Genomic DNA, 26692 nt, shown 5'->3' with positions numbered 1-26692 from the left:
TTTATAGAGCTCTTCCTTAATTAAGGCCCCAAAGTACTTTTTGGAACGCAGGGAAAAAATATTTAATTTCATTAATAAGCAGTGATCTTTGTATGTGAGTTTGTGAGCATTCGTCTATAGAAGTGTTAGTGTGTTTGTGTCATATATGTGTGTACATTTGTACATCTGTACATTAGTTCAGCACAAACAAATGTTTCCACGTGCATTTATGCATATACGTATGTGTTTTGTGTGTACAAGTGAGTTGTCCGGATTTGTGAATGTCTGTGTACTTGTGTTTGAATGCACGCCTGTGTGTGAGTGTAGGCCTTACATGTGTGTGTGAGTGGTTGTATGTGTATTTGCATGTTTGTGTGCACCTGTCAGTGTATTTGTCTGTCTACACGTTTGTATGTTAGTGGGAGCTGTGTGCTTGAGTGTATGTTTGTTTATTTCTGTATGTATATGTGTACCTGTGTAGAAATGGTTTTCAGTGCAGGTGTATATGCGTGTATATGTTCTCACTGGTCCATATAAGTTAACCTACCTAACAAAATATGTTAGTTTGTGTAAAATTGTTGGCATTCTGTCAGGCTCTTTTAATGAAGCACATTCCTTACAGGTTATAAAGAAATAAGTCAGAACTACGAACATTTTCAGATATAGTGTCAAATGATGTGGGTGTACCTGAGAATATTGCTGGTATGACTACAATCGTCCTCGAAAAATACCCGTAGGAAGAGGGGCATTTAAAGTGAAAGAAAAACGTTACTGAAAATTTAAAATGTATAGGCGATCAGGGATGTTCAGTAGCATAGATAATGTGATCAAGGGTAATATGACATTCCAGCAACTAATAAGACATGCATCGTTTATTATGAAAAGGGTAAATCTTTAATATTGTTCGAAAGAATGTTAAAATAATTTTTTATTGAGATAATAGGCAGAGCCAAAGTACTCCTTTTTAGGTCTGGCTAAACAGTCCAGCCCTCTTCCGACAAATTGTAACTAATAGTTTCAAATAAGCATACAAACGGTTTTACTCCACCTGGAGAAATGCTATACTCTCACCACATGCTATTTGTGTCTCATTCTGCTTCCTAAGTAGTACGTCCATTCTAATGCAGTATGGACTATTTTACCTCTCAGTAGTAGAATTAATCATCACATTCAATTCTTCATCGTATAGATTAATTTTATACAGAATGCAAACATTTCTGTTTTGTGTTTTCATTGCAGCAGTTTCTAAAACAATAGCTTAGCCAGGACTCAGATTGCAAGCAACTTTGCCAAGGCTAATTGTTCTACGTGTAAATGTAAACGTTTTGGTAGCAAACTGTTTACGATCTTTTCGTTTCTGAGATGTTATGTTATATTGCATTGATTTGTAATTGCATTTATATCTTAATACCCCTGACGAGGCGTCGAAGCGCTTTTTCGGTGGGTAGGCGCTAGACCGGGACCCCTCGAGGATTTAAGATGCAGCTAAAAATGCCAGTGACTAAGGGGGGGACAATGAGAGTTCGTAGTAGACGCAATTGTTTGTGATCAGAAGGCAGCATCGCGCTCGTCGCACTTGCAATTGCTACTTTCTTTGACATTGTTTACCCATTCAGCATCGTTTCTGGGCAGGGATTGTGTCAGGTTTATTTTCACGGGCGCTCGCTCTTGCTCTGCAACAGGCGCTGCAGTCTCTGGCAGCTCCCCTGCTTGGATTTTAGCTCACGGAGCGGCGCCGCGCTGGTGGCTGTGCATGGCTGGCTCAGGGGGGAGTGGTGTCTGTCTGGTGTATGCACCGCTCGGAGGGCGCGGAGGCCACTATTCCACGGCACTGGAGCACCATCGGGATCCGAGGAGGGGGCAGCACTGAGACCTCGAACCCCAACTCTGAGTGAGTGACCTCTGACCTCGCCTGGGAAGCTACCAATGCCTGTTGCAAGGATACGGCTTCTTGCTTCTGATGTGAGGGGTCTGTGCAAGGGATAGGGTACCGGGCTAAGGATATGACATTGTGGCAAAAGGTGGTGTGTTCCAGGGAAAGAGTTCCCTGCCTGGGGGGGTCGTGTGTCAGGGAAAGGGTATGGACCAGAGATAGGGTTCAAAGGTGCCCAATATACCGCCCTATGGCAATGATAAGGGATAGTGACAGGACCTAGGTTTGGTGTCCACCCTGAGTGCGTGCTCATGGTGCAGCCATAGAACGCCGCCATAGAGCCCCATGACACCTGATGATGGGTCTCTGTCGCTGGAAGTGCTGTGTGCCACATCTGGGATTCTTTGCAAACGAGGTGGGTCTTTGCCAGGACTCTGTACCAAGAACAGGGCTCTGAGCATAGGTCTTGGCTGTGTCAGGAGGATGGCGTGGTGTGAGCCCTGTACCAAGGTTATGTATGGTACGTGCATTTATTTTATGTCGCTTGCATTCCGAAATAATTCTTGGCGCTAGATGTAATAGCGCTTAACTGTATCTGGGATAGCATCCTCCATTATCTGTAGTACAGAGATAGTGATTTGTTTTCTATTTAAGGGTTCGTGCATTGGACAGTCCTGTATGTCGCTGTTCTGGCTCTGTGCCATGATGGGGGTTGAAGCAAAGGATATATTTCGGTTGCTAACTGTAATTAATATGTGCCCAATATATGGTACTGTGCCAGGGATAGAGTTATCTGCCTGAGATGGGGATTGCTATAACATTTTAAGTTTTTTTCTTAATCAATACCACTTACAAAATTCAGATATATTTTGAGAGCTAGTAGAAGGTAGACATATGAGGGACGTGGGTTTGTTTGTGAAGTTGTACGCTTTGATGGCAGCAGCAAGAGTGGTATTCAGATATGCATGATGAGCGGGGTTTAGTGTTTGCATCCTACTAATGTGCAACCTACGGTTTTCATTGGAGTCACTATTAAAAAAGAAATGTAATCTTCCCAAAGTTCATTTGGAACACTGGCGTATGCTGTGTTCATGTCAGTTTACATGTGTGCCAGATTCATCGAAGTGACAGGCACATCAGGGTCCTGGGCTTTCACTATACAAAGTTGTGCATGCTAGGAGTTGTGATCTTGGTTTACCTCCGTTGGAATATTATAACACATCTATTGAAACTGATTTCTAATAGAAAGCTCAGGTCTGAAAAAAGTTGAGTACCTGTGAAATGGAAACTTCTAGTCACCGTGTGTGTGTTTTGCATTGTATTGACTCGCTGATACAAACATTTGTTTTCTTTATTAAACAGGAAAACAAAAATAAGTGAAATTGTCAATCTGTTAAGTCCTAAATATTGATTTTTGAATAGAAAATTGAACATTGTACTACTAGTAGATGAAGATCGCTGCGTTAATGTATGTGCTTTTCTGGATATGAGTGTGTACAAGTGTCAGCTGAAAGATCATGGTTGCCTGCAGGCGCACGAGTACTTGTAACATCACTCTGTCTTTTAGGCACCTAGAATTGACTTCATTGAGGAAAGGCCAACGATATAATAAATATTGACACCCAACTTCTTCCTTTACCCCGTTTCCTTTGCAGGTAGTCTAAATATTAGGTTGACCTCTTCCCCAGTGCCAGTTATGCATTACTTCATATTGAATCTGTCCCTTCTTACTATTTCTCATTGTCAGTCGCACTCTTCCTGTGTTCCTCTGTGTACTTGCACGTGTGCCTCTCTGTGTACTTTTTGCTGTCTGTGTTTTCTGTATATCTGTTGGAACTGTGTCAACTGTATATCTGGTGGTCTGTGTATATGGGCATCTGTATCTAGTGGCTGGAGTGAATGAACATTTGTATCTTGGAGTACGTGGGTGCCTAGTTAGTCATTTTGCTTGTATTCTTAGTTGTCTGTAAATATTTTGGTCTAGGGCATCGCTGCTTGCATGTATGTTTTCCAGTATGTTTAGGTGCCTATGTTTGGTATTTGTATGTGGGTAGCAGTAGGTTTTTTATTCTATCTTAATGGATGCCTGAATGCATGCTTGTGTACCTGCTTACATGCACTATACAAAATGCAACCTTATTGGTTTTACCAGTGCTTGTTATAGTAGTGGACGCATTACAAACATGAGGTGTTGGGCATTATTTTGTTTTTTGTTGCAACCGATTGCGGGAACCAAGATGGGATGTTTGAGAAACATGCAGCCTACATTCTACGGTAGGTTTTCGCATATTTGCATGACGCATATTTACTACAAGAGCAATATACAGATGAAGCAATTTGCTTACTTTTGTACAATCTATGCACAGAGGCATAACCTGGGATTAAAACATGCATGTTCAGAATCCAAGTCCAGCAACATTTCCACTACACCAAATCCGCTATCTCTCCATCCCTTCCTGCTCACTGTGAGGATATACTGCTGTGCTTGTTGGAAAAGGACAGAGCCATGAGCCTTTGATGTTCCATGAAGTTCCTTGCTGTGCTTTTTTGCCAGGTTTGATGCCGTTCTGTTATGTTGGTGACTGTTCTAAGTGTTAACAATGGAAAGTCTTGATTTTTATTAAAATATGAAGGCTAGTGTTTAGTGTTACCCATATTTACTATGAGAGTAAGAAAGTAATGCATAATAAGAGCCTTCGGCCTTGACATAAAATTGTCTCCGGTCACCTCAAAGTCCTTGGGGTGGTGGGATTGATGAGATAGACTAGTATGCAATAGGTCTGGCTTTTAAAGGTTGTGTATGGTAATGTGCAGTATTATAAGCAAATAGCATGGGAATGGAAATGTATGTGTTAAATATTGGTGTTAGGTTAAGGTCAGGTCAAGCACTGTCAAGCAGACCTAAATTCCCATGTAGGTTACTACATCCATCCTGACATCTGTGATGCTGCCAGAGAAAATCACCATAAATGATCTGGTTATCTAAGACACTTTAATAGCATTACAATGTCATGTGTGTGCCCCTGAAAGTACGAGCTCAGGCAGCTGGATAAATAAACAAAAGATCACAAGCTGTGTGGAAGGCAAGCATGTTGTTCGTGGAAGCACACCGTTTTTGCCCAATTTGAACATACTCCTGACTTCTAACATGTGGCTGGAGCCAAAGCCTCTCTCTACTGATGCACATTATTGCCCAGCGACCTCTGCGCTGTCAAGTCACATGATAGAAAGGGGAGCCAGGAAAGAAGGGGCCAGAATAGAGGGAATGTAGAAGGAGCATTGTGAATGTAGCGTTCTTCCCAAAAAGTCGTCCAGCCCCTGGATGGATCAATTGTGAAATGTGTGAAGGTGGCCTTGTAAAAGTGATCGGCAGGTTGGTAGGGTGAACCAGGGGTGGAAGACCAGTTATGTCCCGAATGGGGTGTAGTGGTGAGAGAAAGAGGTATCGGAGTGCTTTACATGGGCACCAGTTGTGTTGAAGACGGACACATTCATTCGGTCGAGCCTAGAGCGGCGCATGCGCTGCTTGCTCGACTTTTAGTAAGGGAGTTTTCAAAGTGCTACCAGAGGCTTTTGCTGGCCTCAAACTGGCGGTAACGCGCATGTGCTCGCGCTCACACTCAGCACTTGGCCCCCTGGTGTTTTGCAGACAGATTTCAAAAGAGGCCACGCAAGCTTAAAAACCTGTCCTCGCGGCCCCCACCCACCCCAGGGCTGCGGCTTATCATCGGCATGCAGAAACTACAGCTGAAAGCTGCTTGATAATCAGGTCGCGGCAGACACTGCCCAGCACTTCCCTTTCGAATGGAGGACCTGCGTGCTGCCTCATTCTAAGGCCGTATTGTTGCGCTTCCTGGCTGGACCTATGGCTTTATTAATCAACATTTTGCAGCGCTGACATCTACGGAAGCCCAGCAGGAGGTACTGTGAACTTTTCCTTACTTCAGAGATGTGCGTCTGTGACGTGAGCTGCTCGTTCCTGAGGCTTTAGGATCAGTTTGGTCTGTGAGGTGCTGTTTTGTTTTGTATTGCTATTGCCTTCATTTAGCGCTTCATTCCACTGGCGAGGCGCTGGAGTACAGGTATCGCACTGCTCCATGGGATCGTTACAGATTGAAGAGTTTGTGTTTGTAAGGATATCCTCTTATTCGGGGAGTAACTCTCTATTGTGACCCTAAACTCTATGCTTACGGCCGAGTTGGCCGTTTTAGTTGCCCAGAATCATTGCACCTAAAAATGAAGACTCTGAAATAAAGCCACTTGAAGCATGAAAAGCAGGGCTTTAAGTGGGCCGGGTACTGCCGGTGCTCAGCACCGGCAGTGCTTTAAAGCAGGTGGTGAGCCTGGTTCCTATCGGGCGCTCCATTATTGCTCTCCCCCTCAGGGTGAAAAATAAATCTTAACTCTGGAGCAGTGCCACCCTTGACTGCCTTTAATGTAACTTCAGAGAGTCGCTGTAGGGGTTTTACCTTTTCATCATTTCAGAACTGAAGCATTTTCAATGTTCTATATAATAAAACCATAGTTGTTGCTTATTTATCTTATCCAACTATCAACCATTGGCAAAGCCAATAGTCTTGGCTTGTTGTGAGTGTAATGTTACTTGTTTTATTTTATGTGTGGATGCAATGACAGAAGCAGCAAATTACCTGTGGGGCTACACATAATGCTAAGCACACATTTTTCCCATACTTTTTAAGCCACGCTCTAATCACATCGGCCACGCCCCTCTGAGAGACACTACCCCGTTTTATCATCCCACTCAAAGCCCTGATTAGAAGTAATTCTAATTTTTCACACCCGATTCCTCACTTTCAAGATTTCAGAAGTGGCCTTCAGGGGTATAATGGCGATCAGACTGCCCCATAGGCAGTTAGGGACAGAACTGGACAGACCAGTGACCCAAAGAGAAGTAGTGTAATGCATTTTATAGTATTAGTATTTTTAAAGGACTTTACATACCCCCAGCAAAGCCTAAAGTGCTTTTTGTTCCGTGGATAAAATGCTGCTCCCTGTCATTTATGTGGTGCTCTGCTGACCTAGAAGGACATTGTATGATGTGGCCTAAAGGCAAGAGCTGCATAATTTTGAGCTAGGGAATCCGGTTAGAATCTCGGCGTGGGCTCAGCATCCTGTGATTCTGGGCAAATCTACCCATGTCTAACAACAAGCATTGGCATAGCCAACACATCACCCCTCTGCTGAAAAAGCTACACTGGCTCCCAATAACCCAGAGATGCGCCTTCAAGGTGGGATGTATCATCTTTAAATCCCTGAATAGTAAAAACCCAAAATTCATCAACAGCCTGATCAGTAGGTACACCCCTGCCCATAACCTGCGATCTGCCCACTTGCATCTCCTGCTCACACCTCCTTTCAGGCTAAAACGCGCCGGGGGGACAAGGTTCGCCACCCTAGGCCCCAAATACTGGAACTCCCTGCCTTTGGAGATCAGATCCTGCACTGACCTCATGAGTTTCCGCAAACTCCTGAAAACATGGCTATTCAAACAGGCATACTAGTAACACCTTAGTATATTTCCTTTAGAGCAGCACCAAGAAACCAACCCGGTGTACGTGCGCTCTACAAATAAAGTTTAACATGACAGCCAATAGGTCTCGCCTTTGGGACCTTATAAGTGTTTAACCATGCAACAGTTAATGTTGTTGCAGTAAGGATATTGTGCTGCATAACTAAATACTTATAAGGTCCCAAAGGCGAGACCTATTAGCTATGCAATGTTTGTTTTTGTTAGGCGGGAAGATTAAGTGACTTGCCCAGAATCACAGGCTGTTGAGTGCCCCAGCCGAGACTCGAACCCAGTTTCCCAGCTTCCAGGTCGTCCGGCCTTTCCCTCAGTAGTTGTGCCTTTGGGTACTCTAGTATCTAAAGTCCAGCGTGACCTGGAGTGGGCTCAGCCATCACGCTAGGTTTCCTTTGCTGTTCTGCTCCAGTGAGGCCTCGGTGTTTTTAGCCTGCCATGTTTTGGACTTGTTTTATTTTCTGAAATGTCATTACTTGCGTATACTGTTTATCTCTGCGTTTCTTGCGGGAATTTGTGATGTTTTCTCTATATATGGGGCGTCTTTTCGTCTCACAGTCCTCATTCTCTGGGAATTTGGTAATGTTTTCTGTTCTTTCCCTTTCGTATTTTTACACTCTCTCTGTAGGAATGTTCTAATGACTGCCCCTAGGCACGCCCCCTCTTCCCAGCGCGCTCGGTTTGGTCTTTCTTTCTCGGTAGGAACGTTCTCTCTTTCGCCGATAGGTAATGTGCACTCTGTGATCTTATATTCCCGGTATGTCTGTCTCATCTTTCTCTTGGCCGCTTCTTCTGAACATCCCTGGACTTCCCCATCCTTGGACACATCCAGTTTTAGGTCGCGGCTGGGTGGGGCAGCTTTGCTGCCACGCCTCACCGTGAGATCTTGTAATCTAAAAGGGACTCTAAGCCCCGCCCCTCCTTTCCATTGGGTAGCGTCAGCGTTCATGGTAAACGCTGGCTTCCCAATGGAAAGGAGGGTTTTTAGTTGTCACCCTGTCTGCTTTTCAGACAGCCTCTCCGCACACTGTGTCCTGCTTTGGGCTGGGGGTCGTGAATACCTTTCTTATCAGCTTGTCTGATGAGGCTGCCCAGGGAAGGTTCAGGGAGAGTTCAGCAAGCTGAAGCTCAGATGCCTCTGTTTATCAGGAGAGAAAGGCAAGCAGTCTTACTTCCCTCCGAACCTCTGAGGTGAGGTCACCGCCTGCCCCTCCTCCTCCCCCACCCACCCAAGCTCTGCTGCCTCCCGGGCTCGGACAGAGGGCAGACAGCTGAGCATTTCGTCACGGATGCTCTTGCTGCTCCACTCACACATCCTTGCACTTTCACAAGTGCACTCTTTTCTGGTTCACTCGTGCACTCACTCCTGTGCTGGTTCCATGCCCCAGTTCTTCGCTGGATCCCTTGTGCTTGTCCTTGTTGTTTCAGTTATTCGCCCACCCTCATTCACTCACATGACATACTCCCTCAGATACTGGCACACTGGATCATTCACGCACTCCCTCAGTGAGGCGTGAGTCATCAGTCCGACGACATTGTGCGTCGCCGGTTCCCTTACCCTCAGGATGAAGTAGTCGCCGCCGCTCCGGAGCCGGCTCCAAGGCGCGTAACCCATGCGGGGCTCTTTGGGGGTAGAAGCGCGCGAGGGGCTCCTGGTGGTCCACGTGGGAGCCGGGAGAGAGGCTGTGGTCCGCGGGGGTGCCCTGGAGCCCCCCACACACGTTGTCACCGGCTCTATGGCGCTCTCTCGCCGTCTCTCTCCTGGGGCCGTCTCTCTAGTTCTCGCTCTGCTATTTCTGTATTTCCTGCTGCACCTGCTTTTCACCCACTCTCTCCTCCCCTCAGACACCCGGAAGATGGACACAACAACATAGCGCTTTCAAAGGCGCCGCCCGCCCCTTCCTGCCAGCCCTCCCGCTTTCGAAATAGCAACAACACATACATTTTTATATAGCGCTTCGTGCTGGACCGCTGCTGCTTCTGGGTGATTTTATGACAGTTGGTGGCACAGCCTAAGTCAGTGAGGCTCGGGGCCCCCTTCCTGGGAAGATGTGAAACTAAACAAGTCTATTCTGCACGGTTCAAAGACGAGAGACACAGGTCAGCAGGTCTGTGCTGCAGGCGCACAAACCAACTGAGCTGGTTTCTGCGTGACGCTTTAATCTCCAGGTTGCCAGATTCCAGCAGGGGGCGCATATTTTCTTCCATGTTATCTGCCAAATGTTACAATTGTATTATTTGTATGGATCTGGTTACCAACTGCATGCCCAAAGACGCCTTGTTTCTAGAACTCAGTGCCTTGTGGGAGTTGTAGTCTTCAACTGAATGCAATCAGTTCGGCTAACACACCTGAATCCATGTTTTGTGAAATGACAGCCCAGAGCTGGAAAAACAGTATCCGGTTGTTATGGAGTCATCTGGTTAGCCTACTTCTAGAACTGAATAAAATGTTTCTAACTAGCTGCTGGTCACATAGTACCAGGGTACAAGTCCTAAAAAAAGAAGTGGGGGGGGAGGGTGATGTGTGAGTGAGGCTTTGGAGGAGTGAGTGAAGCTGTGATGGAGTGGGTAAGTCACTGAAGCAGCGAAGCAATAAAGTACCTCTACTTTTTAGGTCTCGGCTGGGCGGGGCAGCTATGCTGCCACGCCTCTCCGAAAGATCTTGTAATCTAAAAGGGACTCTAAGCCCCACCCCTCCTTTCCATTGGATAGTGTCAGCGTTCATGGTAAACGCTGGCTTCCCAATGTAAAGGAGGGTTTTTAGTTGCCACCCTGTCCGCTTTTCAGACAGCCCCTCCGGACACTGTGTCCTGCTTTGGGCCGGGGGTCGTGAATACCTTTCTAATCAGCTTGTTAGGTCTCGGAGAGGCGTGGGCAGAGGCCACGCCTCTTCGAGAGGTATTGTTTCTAAAAAGTGTACTGTCAGCCCCGCCCCCTTTTCCATTGGGTAGCGTCAGCGTTCATGGTAAACGCTGGCTTCCCATTGGAATAGAGGCGTTTTGGGTGCCACCCTGTCCGGGTTGAGTGGTGATGTAGGCGTTGCGGGTTGAGTGGTGATGTAGGTGTTGCGGGTTGAGTGGTGTTGTACGCGGTGGGAATTGAGTGGTGCTGTAGGCGTTGCGGGTTGAGTGGTGCTGTAGGCGGTGGGGATTGTGTGGTGATGTAGGCGTTGCAGGTTGAGTGGTGCTGTACGCGGTGGGGGATTGAGTGGTGCTGTAGGTGGTGGGGATTAAGTGGTGCAGTAGGCATTGCGGGTTGAGTGGTGATGTAGGCATTGCAGGTTAAGTGGTGATGTAGGCGTTGGGAAGTTAAGCGGTGCTGTAGGTGTTGCGGGTAGAGTGGCGCTGTACGCGGTGGGGGTTGAGTGGTGCTGTAGGCGGTGCACATTTTCAGCTAGCACACTCCTCCAGCTTTGCAATACAAAGGAGGGAACCAACTATGGACGATATTTAGCGGGGTCCAGTGTACATGTCCAGTCAACCACATACAACAAAAGGTACAAAGTTCCCCGGGGGATAGACAAGAAAGTGTGTGTGTGTAAAGGAGGAGAGCAAAGGCAGGGAACAGGTTGTTCCCTTGTTGGAACTAGAAGGACTCACACACCCAGTGAGCTAGATGTCATGCTTCATCATTGGCCTACTGCTCCTCGTCAGACTGGCGCTGCAATGTCTGACAGGCGCCTAACAGGCGCTCTTTGTTGGAGTTCTTTTGTTCCAGCCAATGGTTGAGTGCATGTGAGGGGTCAAGTGAAGGTGTAGTCGTGAGGGGGTGGTGGTTAAAAAAAGGTGGGTCAGTTCACAAGGATCTTTATTCACGTGGCTGACTCCCTTGATTAAAAGAGTGGGAGGGGAGATAGAGACTGTAAGGGGCACAGCGGACTACCTCAAACCCTCTGATTAGGTCGACATGTTTCTTGCCCAACTGGCAATTCTTCAGGACCTCAGGTGCTCAGTACTACACAGTGTTGAAAAACAACAAAGAAAAATAAAAGATACAACCTCTCTGGGTCAGTAGGGGGGCAGGCCAGGAGGTCCTGCTGTAGTGTGGTGACCCTAGGGGTGTTCCTAGTGGGCCCCGCAGTCTGTTCCCGTGGGGCAGCACGATAAGGTATGGTACCTCTAGTGCTTGCAGCCAGGGCTCGTAAACCTACCCACACGCGTGGCGCTCCAAAGGTAGCGCGGAACAGCTACACTCCTCCAGCTGTCAGTGCACACTTTCACCAGGCACACACCACTATCCGTCACTGCACAGCAATCGCAGTATGGCGCACTTTACTTTTAAAATATTAGAAGTGCATACAATTGGAAATTGGTTGCATCCCATGGGGCACACTGAAGTTCCCCTGAGCAGCATCTGTTGTTTACTTCGTTTTTCACCCTTTCACCGCTTGATTGCACTCCATGCACGTTTATCGTATATTTCACGTTTTCTCACCACCTCTTCACCATTGTAGATACCATTGTTTGTTGCTTATTGTAAACACTATGAACCTAATAGATTCAATGAGCTTCATTATTCTAATTTATAGATATGCTCCCCGACGAAGGGCCATTGCCCGAAATGCATAGGACCTTATGCTAATCAGATGTGTAATCGATATTGATGAATATGGAATAACTACTTGAAAAAAAGAACAAAAAGAAAAATAAATGAATTTGACAAACTAAAAACTTCGTTCAACAATATTTATTCATAACTTTCTTGAAATGTATTGAACATTTTCTTCAGTGTGCCCCATGGGATGCAACCAATTTCCAATTGTATGCACTTCTAATATTTTCAATGTCTAATCGTCAAGACAGGAGACGATACTGTGGGAGCACCTACTTACAATACTGAACATTCATTTACCATTAGGATTACTCGCTGTGCACCTGTTCAATTTCTCAAAGCACTTTACTTTTAAACATATTCATCTAAAGCGCAGCATGCCAACATTGCTACAAAAATAAATACACATATTTTTGGCCTACAATTTATAGACTTTTGTTGCAGTTGGTGTTGCAATATTTATCAATGCCAATAGTTCAAACTTAATTAACCCGAGACCTATTGCATTGTAAATTCTTGTTTTCATTGGTGAATGGGAGTCTGGTTTGAAAGGGTTTCCTTACATTCTTTGAGTTTTCGTGCTTGTCACTAAACTTTTCCCTGACTGCCCTTTTCCTACCGCTCGTATTTTTCCTGCTGCTCAGGAATGTACATGTATCTTCTATTCTTTTTATAATCAGCTGACCCCACGCTGTCTGAGCTGTCTCTGTTCTGGGACAGTGACCTGTTTGAGTTTTTAACAAAGATGTATTCGTATAGATGAATTTTGCAGCCAGTGATCCACACGCAGTCGCCAGCCAGAATAATTTGTGTGGAATTCCCATCTAGAGTGAACTGTGGGCTAGCTCCTGGTCGCTGCGGCAGTGGTGTGCATGCAGACCCTGGCTAGACCGGTTTACATGGGATCCCCAGTTGTAGTGTTGTACGTGCAGTCGCAGGTTGAGTGATCTAGGTGAAGTGCTTAGCTGGTGTGGTTTCCATGCACTCCACAGCTAAAGTGATCTGGGTGCAGTGCTTAGCTAGTGTGGTTTCATGCAGTACCCAGCTAGACGACGCTACGTGCAGTGCTTAGCTACAGTGATCTGGGTGCTGTCCTTAGCTAGAGTGGTTTCCATGCAGTCCCCAGCTAGAGTGATCTGTGGGCTAGCTCCTGGCCACTGCGCCAGCGATGGGCATGCAGACCCTTGTTAGACCTGTTTACATGCAATCCAGAGTTGGAGTGATTTATGTGTAGTCCCCAGCTAGAGTGATCTGGGTGAAGTGCTTAGCTAGAGTGATCTGGGTGAAGTGCTTAGCTAGAGTGATGTGGGTGCTGTGCTTAGCTAGAGTGATCGGGCTACAGTTCTTAGCTAGTGTGGTTTCCATGCAGTCCCCAGCTAGAGTGGGTGAAGTCCTTAGCTAGAGTGATCTGGGTGCAGTGCTTAGCTAGAATGATCTGGGTGCAGTGCTTAGCTAGAATGATCTGGGTGCAGTACTTAGCTAGTGTGGTTTCCATGCAGTCCCCAGCTAGAGTGATCTGGGTGCAGGGCTAGTGTGGTTCCCATGCAGTCCCCAGCTAGAGTGATCTGTGCTAGCTCCTGGCCACTACAGCAGCGATGTGCATGCAGACCCTGGTTAGAACAGTTCACGTTCGATCCTGAGATGAAGTGATTTACGTGCAATTCCCAGCTAGATTGATCTGGGTGCTGTCCTTAGCTAGCTTGGTTTATGTGAAGTTCCAGCGAGAGTGATCTGGGTGCCATCCTTAGAGTGGTTTCAATGCAATCCCCAGCTAGAGTGAATTGGGTGCCGTCCTTAGCTAGCATGGTTTCAATGCAGTCCCCAGCTAGAGCGATCTGTGTACTAGCTCCTGGCCGCTGCAGCAGCGGTGTGAATGTAGACCCTGGCTAGACCAGTTTCCATTCGATCCTGAGTTGAAGTGATTATGTGCAATCCCCAGCTAGAGTGATCTGTGCGCTGTCCTTAGCTAAAGTGGTTTCCATTCAGCACCTAGCTAGAGTGATCTGTTTACTAGCGCCTGCCCACTGCCGCAGTGGTGTGCATGCAGACCCTGGCTAGCCCACTGCCGCAGTGGTGTGCATGCAGACCCTGGCTAGACTGGTTTACATATGTTCCCGAGTTGAAGTGATGTATGCGCAGTCCCAGCTAGAGTGATCTGGGAGCTGTCCTTAGCTAGAGTGCTTGCAATGCAGTCCCAAGCTAGAGCAATCTCTAACTAGTGTTTTACATACACCAATATCTAGACTGATTATAATGCAACCCATAGCTAGAGCACTTGACATGCAATTCTAAACTAGACTGATTTACATGTTATTCCCCGCTAGAGTGACTCAGCTTCGTTTGCAATATGATGTGATTTACATGTAGTCCCTCGCTAGAGTGATTTCATGCAATCTCTAGTTTACAATCTACATGCCACTCCTACTACAGGGATATGTATGACAAACCTACCTAGTGCGATATATGAGGAAACGTCAGACTACCTAGTGAGACCTGCATGCTCACCCCAGTTAACATGATTTGCATGCAGCCTCAAACTAGAGTGCTTTACCCGTAGCCCCTGCAATCCTAAACTGATTCACATGCAGTCCAGAGCTAGATTGTTTTGATTTTTGTATCCACCACTAGTGGCTCATAGCTCCATAAACCAGGATACCTCCCCCCACTCACCCTTTTGAAATGACCAACTTGCATTCCCCAGCTAGAGTGATCTGCATACATTCCTTGCTAGAGAAATTTCCATGGAATCCCCAGCTAGATTGAGTGAGTTCAACGTAGCGGAAGGATATGCATGCATTTCTTAAGCTAGAGATATCCATATGCACACCCTGTGTGGAATGATCTGCATTCTACCACCAAGAGGATCCAGTTCAGGTCCTAGGTGTCTAGTCCATACAATTCAGTGGAAGCATTCGCTGATTCACAAGCTCTTGTCGCATGTGCATACAGAGGTCTGCCTCACCTATTGATCTAAATGTGCCATTTTTTAAGTCTCACCTTCAGGGTACCAGGCCTGGCGTGCTGGGTCATATGTGCTACAAAATCAAAGAAGCTTTGGTAAAGCTAATAGCTCTATTGTTCGCCGCCCATCTTTTGGCTTTGTCAATGGTTATTTTATTTTTTCAAGAATTTTCAAAACTTTTTATTGTTGGGGTAGCTACCAGTCCCTCATCTATGTTAAAATAAATAAATGAAAAAAGCTGTCACTCACGGTGAAGTTAGCCAACGGCTGAAGTGGGCTGAACCATGGCCCTATGCTTTGTGCCGTATTGGGCGGAAGGAAAATGTGAATGACATAACCGCAGACCAATAGTCCAAGAGGGATGGCTAAAAGTCCCTTTAAGTAAGTATGTCTTACATATAATTTTAGTGAAATCAAAAGGCCTTTGCTAAAGCCAGGCATAAAAATGTCATACCGCGCTGCTTTTGAACAAAATCATGTCTTATTCAAGAATTGTCTTAAAATCGGAGTAGCGAGGTGTTCTCCTCTGCTGCTTCGTTTATCACAAAGTTCGTATCTTTTTCATGGATAAAACTGAAGCTGCATCATTTGAAAAAATATACATATAATGTTACCTTAGCAGGATCCCATATTGTCAATTCAAAACTCTTTAGTGTACAAAATATGCTTTAGCTAATTATATACTCTAAGTTGTTATCTTATCCTTCCCTCACTCAGTACAGAGCTTCGTTATCTCCATGGTTGAGCCCAATCTTTTTAACCTATATAGATAAATAAAACTGTTGTCAAGTTATTTACATAGTTATGATGGAAAAAAGAAAGCTAAAAAGTGAGTTCCTTTGTGAAACTGCCATATCCAGTGCCTACTGATTGGCATTTTATTTGGGACTGAAACTAGTGATCAATTGCTTCAGGCGGGAGAGAAATGCCTTAAGGAGTTCAAGCTGTGCTGATGGTCGTGTAAAATGTAAATACCGCTGTTTAAGTTGTGATAAACTTGAAAATTAGTGGTGACATATTGATTTTAGACCTTGCACAGTTTGGCGGCAGTATGGGTTCCTGCAAAACAAACTTTTTTATCATAAGTTTTTCCTGCATTTTTTATGTAGAAGAATTATTTGAATTCTATTTGAGTTTTCGCCAAACTAATAATATTGACAAACATTCAATTTTTTTTTAAACTTTACAAAATAGACGATTCGAGAGTTGCCTACCTTTGCACAGCTCGTGTTTGTGATCCTGGCGTTTACACTCACCCCGAAAAAAAGCAGGATACTTCTCGCTCCAAGGCAGGATTCGGTTTTAAAACTAGAGAGAGTGAATAATAGACAACCCTTTCCTTTTCAATGTAGAGGTGACGTTCTACTGTAAGAGAAACCGATCTGATAATAATCCGTGCAGTCGAGAGGGTTTCTGACAGAGCTTCTCCAGTTTCGTGTGGGCGTGCACCTTAATAACCTTGTAATTTGCAGACAGGTGGGCAGACCTCTGTATTATCCGTCTTTCTGTGACAGCATCTGGCAGACTGCTCCTGCATTGGCTTGTTTTTTGTGCAAAAATGTGTGTTTTTCTGTGAACAAATATGTAAGTAAGAATCATGTTTAATATTATATAATTTTTGTTTAAAGAAGCGGAGCTAGTGACAGCAAGGGAAAGGAATAGGTAGTATCTGCAGATAGACCTGTTTTAGAGGTTGAGAATTGTTTAGCACCCCATCAAAATCTTGAGTGGATTAGAATTGTTGGGGTGCCTGTAGTTTGGCCCTTATCCTCGGTTTAGAACTTGAGATCGTTTTTCATCGGCAAAGTATCAGTATAACGACTTCTTGTTGGTCCTGAAAGTAGGTGATTGTTTTCTCTTTGAACGAAGATGGATGAGGGCATTTTTTGTTGAAACAAGACGAGAAGTCCCAGTTTTCAAAACTCACTTGCAGACAAAATTTAGACCTACAGGGAGTTATGGAGAGCTCACAAACAAAAATCTTTCCCAAGCATAGCGAGGTATAATATTTGACAAAATTGTATCCCTGTGTTTATTTTCGTTGTCTTTTCTTTTTGCTGCCTATTATTTTGCCCATTGTTATTACTCTACTGTAATCCAGACTCGAGGAGGCCAAATCTAGATTAAATGTTGAAAAACATTAACATGGTCCGATGGTGTATCTGCTATGTAAAACGCACATTGGAGTACAAACCTCTGGTCCACAACAAATAGCCAGCATTGCTTTGAGGTCTTGCCTATAGGCATGTTTTGTTGAGATCTAATACTTACAGGGCTCTTTGGGTCACCCTGCTGCTTATCATTGATTGAATTTCTTTGTCAGTTACACTTGTTTGCTTCTTATCATGAGCCTCTTGCAGCTCCTCCGTTGCTTTCCCTTCCCTGCCGGATCCCACCTGTCTTTATTACTTTTTTAAAAATGTATTTCTTTGAAGGGTCTGGCAGCTACTGAACTGCTCCTCTCTTTGTTATGCCTTTTAACCCACCTTTTCTTTTGTTTTTAATGTACAGCTCCAAGATGGTGAAGTACCAGAAGTTCTTCTACATCGTCATGACATAAGCATGTGTGTGCCAGCATTGTAACACATATATACATCATCACTCTTTTGGAGGCATTGTGGTTATTTAGGTTTCTCCTGCACAGCGCTTGCACTGTGCTTGCAAACTCTCTCTTGTAAAAAAAAAAAAAAAAAAAATCTTAAAAGAGGCTTAGAGCCCGCCCATTACTTACCTTCACTTACCACCGGTTGGCTCTAACGTAATCACTCTCATTTCCTTGCTTTCTATTGGTCTGCACCTCCTCCTCTTCGCCTCCGGCTTCCTCCTGGACTTCAAGTCTTTGTCCTTGCCATGCAGCATGGACCAAGTACAGCTTTCTGTGGCCAGTGTCCTTCCACCAGGTGCTTTTTAAAAATCTTTAGAGATGTACTCTTAGGGAGCACATGCATCTGCAGCCCCTCTCCTCTCCCCCTGCTCACCGTGGCATCACCCTCTCTCCCACCCTCCTCTCTCTTTGTGGTGTCACCCTCGACCCGCTCTCCTCCGTCTAGCTCTGGTATCAATCCCCCCCCCCCCCGCCCTATCAATAAGGTAATCATTAAAGCTGTGAAATATCTTTACAAAACATTAGCTGTGCCAAATAGATCACCCCGAGCTGTCTGGCTTTGTTAATGTTTTTTAAAGATGTACAGTAAACAAACAAATTAATATGATGCGGTCCGCGCTTGCTGCTACATATCGCTTTGTTTTTATTTACTTTAAGGCATTGAACAGCAGCCCACGCTGCTGTGCAACATCTTTAAAAAACATTGACAAAACCAATATATTTCACATATGCGATAATTTTGTTCTTGGGGGAACCCATTCCTACACATAATGAAGCATTCTAAGGATGCCAAAGCAGGATGCAGATAAGGAGTGACTTGATCAGCTATGGAGAGGTTTTTGTCCAGGATTATACCCAAATTTTCCTGCGGAGTCGGATGGTAGGGGTGAGGTTCCCGTCTCTGTGGGCCACCTGCTCTCCGACCAGTATGAGGTAGTTTAGCCAAAGAGGATCACCTCTGCTTTATCTTCATTTAGCTTGAGGTAATTAGGCTTCATCCAGATGGCAACTTGAGACATTCAGGTATGAAAGGTTGCCTGAGTTTTGAAAAAATTATCGGCAATGGAGATGGTCAACTGAGTATCATCCGCACTGGAAACTGTTAAGAAGCTGTAAGATCTGAGTATCCCATGCAGGGCGTCATGTATGTAATAACAATTGTTGATCTCTTCTCAGGAGCACACTGGACGACTCTGCAAGCTCTCCTGATGCTGTTTGAGTGATATGGGTAAATAAAACAGGTTGGGATCTGTTTCTGGAAGGATCTAAACCACTTTAAAACATCAAGGCAGATGTTGATTTCATGGTGGGCTTTGAATTAACCCTCTTTTCAGCACCTTGGCAGCGAAGGACATCGAGGATAGAGGCCTATAAATTATGTTATGTTATGTTATGTCATAAAGTCTTGTAAAGCGCTCAGCTGCCCCAGCAAAGGAGCGTCCCGGCGCTAAATCATGTAGAAAGAAACAAACAACTGGGTTCACTAAGATAGGCGTACAGAAAGAGTTATTTCAAAGGAAATAAATATGTTTTGATGGCTTTCCTAAATTGAAACGGGCCTTCCATTCCCCGGATGTGGGCTGGTAGGGCATTCCATAATTTTGCTGCTAGAAAACAGAAGGAGCGTCCACCAGCTCTGCTTCGATTGAAATGGGGTACTTCGACCAGGTTCTGACCAGCCGAACGTAGAGCCCGCATAGGAACATACATGTTTAGCAGAGTACCCAACATTTTGGGGGTAGCCAGTTTTAAGATTTTAAATGAAATGCATATGGTCTTAAACTGTATCCGCTGAGCCACCGGAAGCCAGTGAAGTTTCAGGATGGTAGCAGAGGTAGGGCTAAATCGAGGCAGTCCTACTAATGCCCTGGCAGCCGCATTTTGAATGCATTGCAATCGGGCAATTTCAGCCTGGTTAGCCCCTAACAGCAATGAACATGCGTAGTCCTGTTTGGACAACACCGTAGACTGGACAATCAGCTGCCTAATGGCAGGGTCGAAGAATTTCAAGACCGGTTTCAAACTGCGTAGTATGCCGAAACATGTAGCGGCGACCTTTTTCGGTTGAGTGCTGAAGCTTAGGGCTGAGTCTAGCCAGACTCCCAAATTTTTTACTTCCGTCTTAGGTGTAGGAGCTTTCCCCAAGGTAGATGGCCACCAATGATCCCCCCATAGGTGGGTGTTCCTTCCGACCAATAACACCTCTGTCTTAGCAGCGTTTAATTGTAGACAGTTAGCTGTCATCCACTCTGCCACAGCGGCCAGACCAGCTTTGAACTTAACATGGTTCATGGTGGTACCTTCCGTGAGGGCAACCACCAGCTGCGTATCGTCAGCATATGAGACGATGTTAAGATCCCACATTTTGGCGACCGCAGCTAGTGGCTGAACATAGAGGTTGAACAAGGTGGGGCTCAATGCCGAGCCCTGAGGAACACCCTGTTCAACAGCATGTGCCCTATAAAGGAAGGGGGGGGGGTAGAAACACGGAATGATCGATCGGTCAAAAAAGATCTAAACCAGGCAAGAGCCATATCCGTGATCCCTGCCTCTTCAAGCCGGTGGAGCAGGATCTGATGGGAAACCGTGTCAAAGGCGCCACTAAGATCCAATAGGATCAGTGCCGCCATATGACCGTGATCAAGAGTGGAACGAAGGTGCTCCGTCATAGCCAGGGGCGCCGTCTCTGTGCTATGACCGGCGCGGAACCCGTGCTGAGTTTCATCCAGCATGTTATTGGCATTCAATACTTTAGTAAGGATTGAATTAACATGAGACTCCGCAATCTTCGCAGCCCAGGGTAGCAGGGAAATAGGCCTGACATTTTCAGGTTTCAGAGGGTCTAAAGAGGGCTTTTTGAGTATAGGGGAGACCCATGCCTGCTTCCATTTAACTGGGACAGTAGCAGCTGAAAAAGAGGCATTAATAAGATTGTGAAGCGGGGCCAGACAACATAGAGAAGAGTCTCTGAATTGGGCAGGCTTGCGGGGATCTGCCGGAGAGCCAGATTTAATATATCTAGTTAATTTGCCAAACTCCTCTTCAGAGATTTCGGGAATGACTGACAGTTGGGAGGCAAGACTAGGTCTTGTGACAGGGATGAAGCGAGGCTCATTCGCGGGAGCGAACGCTTGATAAATGCCCTGGATTTTCTCCACAAAGAAGGAGGCTAACTCTTCACATTGGGCAGCAGACGTAGGGATATTTTTTGCAGATTTTTTAGTGCTGAGTTCTTTAAGAATCTTAAAAATGACTTTAGCAGGATTAGAACTCATTTTTATTTCGGAGGCGTAATTACAAGCATCTGAGAGCCTGCAATGTCTTTCTTCAGCAGAGGAAGGTCTATGGTATGCTTCTGTTCACATGGCGGTTTGCATGTGACGAGAGAGCTTGGATTAGTTTGTACAACACTGAATGTTATTGTGGAAAAACTCTAAGAGTTCGGTGCACAGGGTGTGCGAGGAAGGGATCAATTGAGAATGGGCTTTCGGTTGTGGATTCCTTAATTTTACTGAAGATTTCTCATGAGGTGTTGGCGCTAGAGTGGACAAGGTTGACAAGGAATCTCTGACGAGTGAGACGCATAAGAGGACTTCTGTATTTTCCCGGCTAGGGAAGTTCGTCTTGTTTGTTCCACCCTCACCAGACAGTTGTTAGTGGTTACTGAAAACAAAACAACACTCCTGTGATCCGCATCATAGCACGTCCGAGTGTTTGGCAACAGTGAGTAACCCTGCCTAAGTCCAGTACGGATCAGCATTTGTGTGGCCCGGGCCTTTTCAACGAAAATGTATGTGACTTCTTCTCACTGAAGCCATTGACAGCTCATTGTTTTCCTCCGAATCCCTGATCTCCAGGGTGGGGGTGTGCCCAGCGTCAATGACTAATCCACAAAACAGAGTACCTAAACTTTGAAAATCCAGTTGCAATCCAACCTGTAGCAAAACGCTAATGGATAAGGACCATTAAATCCGTTGAATATAGAAAAATAAATGCTTTTTTAGGTCTCGCCTGTCGATGCGCATGCGCATCGAGCAAGGCGAGAGTATTGGCACTTATCCGCTCTTTATCCACACTGCAAGGAATCGTGGCGATTCCTTGCAGTGCACGATAAATTTAAGCTCAATGCGCATGCGCATTGAGCTTAAATGCGCGTGCACATGCCCCCAGCCGCCTACTCTCTCTCTCAGCATTCCCACAACTCCGCCCCCTCACTACTTGATTGCACGGCCGCTAGGCCGTGCCTCCCCTACTCTCCTCCCCCCTCCTCCTCTCCTCCCATGCCTGCCTCAACTCTCCGCCTCCCGATCTTTTCCTAGCTCCTGATCTTCTCCTGCCGGGGTTCCGATTTCCCTTGCACCCCCGATCGTCCCCTGATTTCCTCTTGTCTCTGCCCTCGCCGGATCCTCGGTTTCCTACTTCCTGGCTCCCTTTTTTTTTTTTTTTTCCAGTTGTACTGGCCTGACGGGGGATATGTGGGGCTGTGCGGAACCAACAGTCAGATGCCCGGAATGAGCTAGGTGTTACTCCGACATCGGCCGTGCGGTTTCTTTACTCAGCCTAATGCACCACGGGGCTGGTATACGTGGGTGTCTGCTACACCGGGCCTGGTCTCTCGCGTGTAAGATGTGGCTCAAACGGTAGGGAGGCCGACTTTAAGATCGGGAGCCATGTTCGTATCTGGCAGGAGGTCGGGCAGGCGGTGTTTCTATACAGGAGTATCCCCCCAGTCTCATTCTGCTAGTGGTCATGTTACCGCTGTGGTAACTTTTCACCCCGTGCCAGCTTGGGGGCGCAGCGTATGTTGTGCAGGGTTTTTCTTTTCTTTCTTCCCTCTCCCCAGCAGCTCTGCAGGCTGTGCAGTCTACGCTGGCGTTCTGGGCCCCCCAGGAGGAGGGGTCCGAGGCTGCCCCCGTCCCGATATTTTGCACGCTCTCCTGCGCGGCTTCTGCCTATTGCCTAAGTACTTTTAAGACTCGTAGCCTGTGAGTTTCTAGCGCCTTCGCTCCCCAGCTATCCTCAGTGCGGCATGTGTGCAAGTGGTGGAGGCGACCATGGCGTTAGGTGGGCTGGACAAGGTGGTACGGTTAAGCGCCCCAGCTCAGTGGTCAGTTTCCTACTAGTCATTGGGGGTGGGGAAATTGGCGCGCTTTCTCTTCGGCCATTTCCGGTCTCCTCCACCCCCTTCCCCCTCTGGTGGCCATTTCTTCGAAGGGTCAGCGCTTCATCAGTTTTCCTTCGGGGCTCCACGTTGCCCGGTCTTTTGACGCGAGCGATAGGTATTTATTTGGCTGATGTCTATTTTGGGCTACTCAGCACTAAATTACCAGCAGGAGTGGGAGCGCTTCTCTATAGGACCAGTTCTTTCTAGTGTTTAGGGTCATTTACGGAGGATATTTTAAGGAGGTAGAGTGACACCTGTGAGATGTATATTCAATTGATCTCAAACTACCAGCAGGTTCAGTGCGGCGGTCTTTTGGATTGCCTCCCACGCTGCTTCGGGGCGGCAATGTGCGTCTCTCCAACCATTTGCCCCTTACTAGCACGCTGCGTTTTCGTCGGCTTTTCTTGTAACAGTGGAGTGGGTCTTCTCTTTAGGGGGAAGGGTTTTCGCACTTTTGGAAGGGGGCGGGGCAGAATCCGTGCTCAGAGCCAGTCTCGCAGTACCCTGTTAGTCACCGCAGAGAGGCCAAGGTTTGAATGGTCAGGTCAAGAGCTTAAGGCCTGGGAGGCAGCATGCCCATAAGCACATGTTGTAGGTTTACACCACACTGGGGCAGAGTGGTAGACTTTACCGTGTGCTGCTCACATGAGGCTGGGGCACCGGGGTGATATCAGGCGGGCAATTGGGAGGTCGATGCCCTCTCTGATTACAGCTGCGGCATGCTTTCTTACCCGCTGTTTTAAGTATGTATTTTTCAACGTAGACCGGCTGTGCCTCGCTAGCCCGTCACCAGGGCACGTTGGCCCTGGAGGACGAGAAGAGGATTTGGCAGGGGGGTCACTCTAGATTCGGCATCACATCACAGCGTATTCTGTGTGGTAGAAATGTTCTTAGATCCTCGGTTTCCTACTTCCTGGCTCCCTTTTCCCGGCTTCCTGGTTGCGCCTCACCGAACCCGGGGCATCTCCCGGGCGTTGCACACTCCGGTCGGCGGAGCCTGAAAGTGAAACCACGCGGGCTCTTCCTCCTGACGCTGCTTTCGGTTCTGAAGGAACACGTGTGCAGAGTACAGATGAAAGCCATCTGCCCCGCGCCCCCTCCCCCTAGCACCCCCAGCCCGAGGCAGCTTCCCCTGCACAGACCTGCTCTCGGAGGTTCAATTATCGATCCTGTTTCCGGTGCCTTTGTGTGTCTCCGAAAGTGGGAATTGTACTGAACGTGAGAAAAACACACACAGCTACTGCTGCCTTGGAAGACTGCCAAAAGGGCGCTGACGCTGACCACAAACTTGTTTGTTTTTGTTTTTACAAAGTACTTGTCGCGTAAGTATTGACGCCTCCACAGGTTATTTTGTTCAGTGTTAACTTTGTGTACCAATCACCGTTAGTGCCCCTATCTTTCGCGTCGGCATCTTATTTATTGACCGTCCTTCCATTCTACAATGCCACTAACTGCATTTAGTGCTCTGGCGAAATGGCCAACTCGATTCGGATGTACATCAGCGTAATTCTTCTTTTTACTGCTTACTGAGATTAATCTATTTTGCCCTTTCCCTCTGCTAAATTGTAAGGTGGTGAATGTTTACTGTTCAACCCCAACATTGTTTTCATTAAGGCCAACCCAGAATTTGTTACAAAGGTATCCGTAAATAAACCAGTGGTTTGTGCTGGCACATTACGTAGTGAGTTTTTATTTCGATACATTTTGGTGTTATAGCACGTGTGCCTAAATAATAGCAATTTCCTTTTGCTTGCATTGGTTAAAGCTTTTACAATTGTTTATTGCTTTTTTGATTTGTAATTCTTTAGCATTGGCTACAAAAAATAAAAATGCAAAAGATTTACAACAAAAAACCCATAAACAATTCTAAACGCACTAACTCTAATGCTGCGAGACCTATTGCATTTCTAATGCTTGTCATTAATTGCTTCTTTCTCCCCATGAAATGACCCATCGAGTTATCCACATCTGTCCACCGACCTGTTCATCCATGTACCTGTTGATCCAGGTGTGGGCATGTGCGTCTCAGTTCGTTTTATGTGCCACTATATAGCACTCTATTCTTTGCTCATGGGTGTCTGTATGTGGATGGGTGGATGTAGAGATGCCGCTGTGTCTCTGGAGTCTGTCTGCATGTACGACCCTTCTGTGATACTTGCCTCCGAGTACACGCACTCTTGTAGCCAAACCTTGTGATTTTCTGAATCTGTGTTTTTATAGCTTTCATCCGAAATGTGCTTCTCTGCGCTAGAAGCTCGTGCTGTGCTCTGCTGTGGGGCGGAAGCAGCTGCAACAGTGTCTCCGCCAAGCCCCAATCTCCGTCGGTTTATTTGTCTTCGTGTTTCCCTGTTCGGTCGTCCCTGAGTTTGTTTGAAAACAGAAATAAGAATACTTATTTTTCCTGATTTTATGATCTAGAAAGATCTAGCAGTCGTGTGTGGGTGGTTTGAAGCCCCCCGGGTCTCCTGGTCTCCTCCGGGGCGTCTCTGCCAGGTGGCCATCAGCTGTTCATTCAGAGCGGGCGCTCTGCTCGGAGGCCCGTGCCCATGCAATGCCAGTGTGTCGATGCCACTTGTCTTTATTGTTGTTTACTGGCCTAGTTTCTGTGTCCGGTCAACGGATGCCGCCCAGGGAGGCGAATATTTTCTCTACGGGTCGATAGTGTTGACAATTTTATGTTTCCGGCCTCTCGTGTCCCTTTCTCGGAGGAGCGAACAAACAAGCCGCATCTGTGCTGAGCAGGCCTTTCCATCCCCGGCTTCCTCCAGGCCTGGGCTCCGGTGATGAATGCGCGGGCACAGGGCGGCCGTCTGCACCTGCGCAGCTCCGGAAACACCTATTGTTCTGCCCAGGGTACACTGCTTGGCAGGCTCCGGGCATGCCTTCGCGGACCCGCCTGCACCGCGTCCTTTCCCACGCATACACTCGCCGCCAAATCAGGACATCAGAAGCAACTTGTCAGCTAATATACCTCCGCTCGTTTTTATCTAAATATTTGGACCGCTAAATATTCAAATCCGTGATATGGGGTACTCCAGGAACTTTATAATTGCACAACACAATACCACCCATTGTAAGAACCTGTGAAGGATGAATGCCTCTGTGAACCCTGCCTCAAAATACAACTGTCACCTGCGAGGTACATTGAGATTTTTGTAGCAGGCTGCGTAGCAAAGTGTGTGATCTTCCCTATACTGGGCCAGCTCTTCAAGGCAGAAAACTATGTTTTAATCGACTCTACTGACTGATTAAACACCGAATTGTGTCTATTCAGACACGCTGTGAGTCGCATATATACAGTGTATCCTGATTGTTTCTCAATTAGAACCTAAAGTTTGGAAGCAGAGTGTAGTAGTTTACTCCTTCTTTGCAAATTCCAAATTGATGAATCCAGAAGGTTTTTGGTTGTTTAGCAAAAGATGACTTCAAACAGCCGGGGGAGCATGAAAGGATGTAGGAATAGCCGGATGTACCAGATGCTCTGTTCTACCTTTTTTGATTGTACGAAAAAGTAATCCTGTAGTGTAGTTGTTTGCTTGTTAGTGCGGCCCCCTAATCTGAAGAACCTTCAATGCACTAACACTAGAATTCACTTTCAGAATCTGAGTCGTGAAAAGGGCCACAGAGCAGTGTATCTGAATTCACATGAATTTTGACACGGTTTCCCATAATATCTTACTGAGTCGCCTGGAAAACATAGGGATCAGTGATCTGGCCCTCGAATGGTTCCTGACGAGCAGATCCTTCCGTGTCTCAGCACCCCCGTTCACCTCCCGATCACACTCTATCGGCCAAGGAGTTCCGCAGGGTTCGGCTCTCAGTCCATCCCTTTTTAACCTGTATGTGCAGCCTCTCGCGGCAGTGGCCAAAGAATGGGACCTCACGCTGGTGTCGTACGCCGACGACACACAGCTGGTAATTACCCTCACTGAGGCGCCCTCAACCTCTGCCACGAGATTCAGGGATGGACTGGCTGCGCCACACTGACTTTTTGCCCTGTGGAGGAAGGAAGGAGT

The 26692-nt window shown here is 46.5% G+C and overlaps 1 protein-coding gene across 2 annotated transcripts in view; it reads left to right on the top strand.

The window, feature by feature from the left end:
• The first annotated feature begins 1668 nt into the window (after positions 1–1668).
• Positions 1669–26692, top strand: part of PEAK1 (pseudopodium enriched atypical kinase 1) — a 720838-nt gene continuing 695814 nt past the window's right edge. For both annotated transcript variants that reach the window (XM_078685075.1, XM_078685076.1), the window contains exon 1: positions 1669–1870. The gene's annotated coding sequence lies outside the window, so the exon portion shown is untranslated. The remainder of the gene's footprint in view (positions 1871–26692) is intronic.

This window comes from Lissotriton helveticus, chromosome 3_2 (assembly GCF_964261635.1).
Source record: "Lissotriton helveticus chromosome 3_2, aLisHel1.1, whole genome shotgun sequence".
Taxonomy (NCBI): Eukaryota; Metazoa; Chordata; class Amphibia; order Caudata; family Salamandridae; genus Lissotriton; species Lissotriton helveticus.
The sequence above is the reverse complement of the archived record's forward strand: the minus strand, read 5'-3'. Positions and strand labels throughout refer to the sequence as shown.